The sequence below is a fragment of the Emys orbicularis genome, chromosome 1, assembly GCF_028017835.1.
Source record: "Emys orbicularis isolate rEmyOrb1 chromosome 1, rEmyOrb1.hap1, whole genome shotgun sequence".
Taxonomy (NCBI): Eukaryota; Metazoa; Chordata; order Testudines; family Emydidae; genus Emys; species Emys orbicularis.
Window position 1 is genome coordinate 151,266,985 of NC_088683.1, and position 6,249 is coordinate 151,273,233.

A 6,249-nucleotide genomic window follows, 5' to 3' on the forward strand; every position below is an offset into this window, starting at 1 on the left:
TTTTTAATCTGAGCATGGATACCGTGCTTAGTACTGTACCTCACCCAGAAGAAGATCTGGTCCCTGCACCAAGGAGTTTTAAATTGAAATTTCCTATCTTTGGTTTTCTTTTTTCTCTTTTCCTGAGCCCTTCTTTTTACAGGGCAGCCTCCCTAAGCCTATTTCTTCCAAGCAGGGAGCCAAGGGGGAATTCCTGTTCTTTACCTAATCACCATACTTTTGCCTTGGAATCTGGCTTTCTGCCCTATTGTTGCCAAATTTCCAGAGATTATTTACTCTTTGCAATGCTCAGAGGATTTAGGACATATCTACAGTGGGGTATTTATCCACCAGTTACACTGATGTAGCTGCCACAGTACAGAACCCTAGTGTTGCATGGGACTTTCATGGGCCCAGCTTGTCTGGGGTAAAAGGCACCAGTTCAAATCCCAGTTTACACTGGTACAAAGTGTCTGAACTAGGGATTTGTACTGATGCAGCTATGTTGCTGTAGCTACAACAGTGTCTTAAAAACTCTAGCACAGACAAACCCTTAATTGTACATATCATGTGAAACATGACACCTCCACTACTGTGTAACCTTGAGCAAGTCACTACACTTCTCTGTGCCTCAATTTTCCTGTCTGTGAAATGGGACTAACTATACTGACTTATCTCTTATACAAGTGCTAAGTATTGTTATGATACTACAAGTGCAGACATGTCAGGAGACCCGTTTACAATCTGGTTGTCCCCAGACACAGTTCATGCACCATGTGATTTTGTAGGATATGTGAGCTAGCTATGATAACAGAGTTCCAGCCCAAGTTGCTCTGACTGCAAGAGCATAAAACCCAGTATGGTAGTGGCAGTGAGATCTAGTGCATTAGGGCACTGGACTAAGACTCAGGAGATGAGAGTTCTATTACTGGCTTTTGCTGGTGACCTATTTTGAGCATGTTACTTTCCATTTGTTTCGTCTTCCACCCTTTGTCTGTCTCCTCTGCTTAGACTCAACTCTTCAAGGCCAGGACTGCCTTGTACTATGTACCATGCTTAGCACAATGGGGCCATAATCTCATTTGGTTCTCAAGGCACTACTGGAATATGAACAATGTGTATAATAAAAGCTTCCAGGAATGTTGATCTGGAGCCCAAAATGTCTGTTGAGTCCATGTGAAGTTATAGAAGTAGCTACAGGTGTGGTCGAGATCTCACTTTGTTCAGAATACCACCAATTTCAATCATCACTGGGTTTTTCAGTCTGTTACAATCTTATTTTTAAATTCTCAGCCATTTTGCCCTTATGAATTACATCCATGCAGTGTACATTACAGTAAGGCATGTATCTATGCCATGTTGAATGTCCTACACCCTTCTTGCATGCAGTGTTGTTGTAGCCATGGTGGTCCCAGGATATTAGAGAGACAAGGTGGGTGTGAGGTCATATCTTTTATTGGATCAGCTTCTGTTGGTAAGAGAGACAAGATTTGGATCTTACACAGAGCTCTTCTTCAGGTCTGAGAAACTACAGTAACTCAAAGTCACTGCTAAATACAAGGTTTGAACAGACTATTTAGCATAAGTAGTTAACACGTATTTCAAGGGACCATTCACAGTGAAGTGACCCGTTAACATCCCTACAGTCACAGGGAGGAAAAGAAGGGGGAGGAGGGTTAGTGGGTTACAGATTGTTGTAATAAGCCATAAATCCAGTGTCTCTATTCAGTCCATGATTTTTAGAGTCTAGCAAAGTTATGAATTTAGGCCTTTTGAAAGTGTTATGCAGGTTTCCTTTGAGGCTGAGGACTGATAAGTCAGATACAGGGTGATCACTGTGAAAAATGTTCATCCACAGGTGATCTGGTGTTATCGTCTTTTCATTTTCCTGGGTGAGTTCATCCAAGAGTATAGTGATTGTCTGGTTTCACCCATAGTTGCTATTAGAGCACTTAGTGCACTGGATGAGGTACACGACATGTGATAGGCATGTGTAGGTGACAACTGGGGGGGGGGTTATTTCTGTATTGAAGCAGGTCGGGGCAACGGATTCTTCCTAAAAGTGGAGCAGGTATAAGATCACGCCCCCTCTGTGGCCCCGCCCTTGCCCCTCCTCTTCCCCCGAGGCCCCACCTCCCAGCCAACCTGGAGCCGGGCCAGGGAACCATGGACCCTCCACTCCGGGTGGGGGGGCCTGAAAGCAGTCCCTGGCCTGTGTCCCTGCCCCCTGCCCAGGGCAGGTGGAGGGTCCACAGCTCCCCACAACTACCCACATGGCTCTTACCCCAACCCAACTCTGTCTTCTGGCCTGGGGCAGGGCTTCAGGGGCCGAAGAGCCACAACTGGGCCATGGTAGAGCCACCCGGGCAGCTGTGGGGAATCACGGACCTCTACCTGCCTTGGGTGGGGGGCGCGGCAGCTGGGACATAATCCAGGGGCTGCTCAGAGGCCCATCGGCAACGGGGGGGGTCGAACCTGCTGCCTCCACCTACCCCCAGGCTGCACCTCTGCAACCCCAGTACCTTTTCAGGCCTTTGCCTAGGCTTGCAGCCTGGGGGTTTTCCAGGCGGGAGCTCCCCGGCTCCCTTGCCCTATTCCCCAGCACTGCTCTACTCCAGTACCTTACTCAAGTCCCAGGCAGCCAGGCCCTTCCGGGGAGGTGTTAACAGCAGTGGCCACCCGCAACCTCACAGTCTAGCTCCTGTCTCAAGGGCTGGTTGCAGTCTACTCTGACTGCTTCTCCACCACCAGGTGCGGTACAAGAGGGAAGGGGGGGGACCCAGGCCCGCCCACTACTCTGGGTCCCGACCCAGGGACCCTGTAGTGGCAGCCTCCCTGCCCTCCTTCTCTCCCCTTGTCCAACTGTCCCTGGGCCACTTCCCCTCTAGCCCCTCACACCCTCTAGGCTCTTTTTATCAGGGCCCACAGTTCGGCAAGTATTGGGCCGGAGCCCTAGTATGCTCCCCCCAAGCCTGCCCAGCATTGCTCTGTCCGAGGTGCAGGTCTCCTGCTCTGGAGACAGACCTTCTCCCATGAAGGTCTGGGACAGACTCCCTGCTCCCTTCCTGGGCCGCCTTTATATAGGGCCTAGCCTAGCCGTGATTGGCTGGCTCTAATCTCGGCCCTGATTGGCTCTCAGTAGGCCCTTCTCTAATTGGCTGCCAGCCTGCGCAGCTGCTCTGGCCTACTCTAGCCCCCTCTCTCATGGGGGTGGGGCAGCTGCCCCACCACAGAGGGTTTAACATACTTGTACACAAGGGTGAGCTGCTAGCTGCCACCCTCTCATCTGGATCTTACTTGCACCCATGACACCACAGGGAAGAAAGAAGAAAAACCACAGAGTTACCACCTACCTGTCGCCTGAGGTCCACTTCTCACCCTACCGAGTCACCTGGTCAGTTCCAGACCCGATTCGCACCGTGAAGTCAGGAGGCTCCAGACAAGCTGCAGGAAATGGTAGAGACCTTTTAAGTCCTCCATACCCCTTACTTGGGACCCATTTTGGGGAGGGAGTAAACCCTTTTGTTCTCAATCAGTAGAGTTATAATTTCACCTTTACCTGTTTGCTTTCCTTACCTGTGTTGGGAGTCCTTTATAATGTTCCCAGTTTACTTACCTTGTTGAACTGTTGTTAATTTAATAAACGTACCTGAGTTTTACTCCTGCACTTCCTTGTTAGTTTTTATTTTGGGCAATCTTAAACCCTGATGATAGAGGCGGGTAGGGAGACAAATCTCTCGACTGGTCTCCGGCCATTCTAAAACCAGTCTACATCTCCACAGCTACAGCAATCAATACGCCCCCACAACACACCTTTCAAGATCCATGGGTCCTACACATGCCTGTCACAACATGTGGTGTACCTAATCCACAGAGCCCTACGCAGATAAAAAAATTTTATCCGCCTCCGATTCACGATCTGCAAAAATGGTCCACGGATTTGCAAGGCTCTACTCATCCAGTGTACTAAATGTTCCATTAGCAATTATGTGGGTGAAACAATCACTGTGCCCTTGAATGAACTCACACAAGAAAATAATAAAAGACAAAAACATCAGATCACCTGTGGGTGAACACTTTTCACAAACCGATCACTTGCGACCCCTCAGTCCTCATCCTCAAAGGAAACCTGCACAACACTTTCAAAAGATAAGCCTGGGATCATAAAATCATAACTTTGCTAGACACTAACAATCATGAACTGAATAGAGACACTAGATTTATGGTTTATTACAACAATCTGTAACCTAAAAACAACCCTCTCCCAGTTGTTTCCCCTCCCTGCCTTCATTTCCTCTCTTTGACTGAAGGGGTGTTAATGGGCCACTTCACTATGAATGGTCCCTTGAAATATGTGTTAACTACTTATGCTAAACAATCTGTTCAAACCTGTATTTAGCAGTGACACTTTAGGCTTGAAAAAAACAACAACCGAGGAGTCCTTGTGGCACCTTAGGGCATGGCCACACTTGCAGATGGAGAGCGCTTTGAGTTAAACCAGCCTTCCTAGAGCTCAGTAGGGAAAGCGCTGTAGTCTGTCCACAGTGAAAGCCAGCGCACTGGCATGGCCACATTAGCCCCTCTTGCAATGGCCACAGAGAGCAGTTCGTTGTGGTAGCTATCCCAGCATGCAAGTGGCTACAATGTGCTTTTCAAATGGGGGGGGGGGGTGGAGTGTGACAGAGAGTGTGTTGTGTCTATGTGTGGGAAGAGAGAGTGGGTTTTGGGGGGGCTGAGAGCATGTCAGCATGCTGTCTTGTAAGTTCAGACAGCAGCAGACCTCCCCCTCCCCCCCGCCTCTCTCTCTCTCACACAGCATTCTACAGTAACGGCTTGCATGCCGGCTGTCAGAAACGGAGCTTTGAAAGGGCATTTCCGCATTCCTACAGGAGATCAAAACAATGACAAGAGTGGCCACTTGACTTAAGGGGATTATGGGACGTTTCTGGAGGCCAATCAGAGCGCAGTAATGCAAAACCTCTTTCACACTGATGCCCGTGCGTTGTAGCCAAGGTGCAGCAAACGTCATTCCTCTCGCTGAGGTGGAGTACCAGGAGCGCTCTAGTTGCGGAGTCAGAGCACTCTACGTGCCTTGCCAGTGTGGATGGGGAGTGAGCTAGTGCACACGGGGCTCGTTTATTGCGCACTAACTCGCAAGTGTAGCCAAGTCCTTAGAGACTAACAAATTTATTTGGACATAAGTTTTCATGGGCTAGAACCCACTTCATCAGAAAACTTATGCCCAAATAAATTTGTTAGTCTCTAAGGTGCCACAAGGAGTCCTCGGGTTTTTTTGCTGATACAAACTAACACTGAAACCTGTCACTTTAGGCTTGTCTTCACTTTTAAGGGCTTGTCTACACTTACATTTTATAGTGCTCTAACTTGCTGAGCACAGCAAGTTTGAGCGCTTTAAAGCGCTAGTGTGGACAGGATCTGAGTGCTGGGAGCTGTGCTGGGAGCCCGCGGCAGCGCTTTGAAGTTTCTAGAGTCGATGTAGCCTTACAGGGACACAGCTGCACCGGTGCAACTGTGCCACTGTAGCGCTTTAGTGAAGACACTACTACGCCAATGGGAGAGATTCTCCCATTGGCGTATTTAATCCACCTCCCCGAGAGGCAGTAGCTATGTCGGTGGGAGAAGCTGTCCCGTTGACATAGCGCTGTCTACATGGGGGGTTAGGTAAATATAACTACGTCTCGCTGGTGTGGATTTTTCACACCTCTGAGTGATGTAGTTATACCAATATGGGTCTGTAGTGTAGACTTGACCTTTGAATTAGTTTCCCATAACAGAAGAAACGCTCTGTGTGGTTCAAAAGCTTCTCTCTCTCACCAACAGAAGTTGGTCCAATAAAAGATAATATCTCTCACCTTGTCTCTCTACACGATTGTGTGGCATAAGATGTAATTCAATCAATCAGCACGCTTACTCTCCAGCCAATTTGTATGCAACAGATTCATTGGTTGTATGAAGGAGACTACATAGATGGTGGATTACTTTGATCAACTGCCACAGTTCTTCAAAACCAACCACACAACAACACAGCCTGTGCACACAATAACACAATAACCTCAAACACACATTCATAGATTCATAGATTCTAGGACTGGAAGGGACCTCGAGAGGTCATCGAGTCCAGTCCCCTGCCCGCATGGCAGGACCAAATACTGTCTAGACCATCCCTGATAGACATTTATCTAACCTACTCTTAAATATCTCCAGAGATGGAGATTCCACAACTTCCCTAGGCAATTTATTACAGTGTTT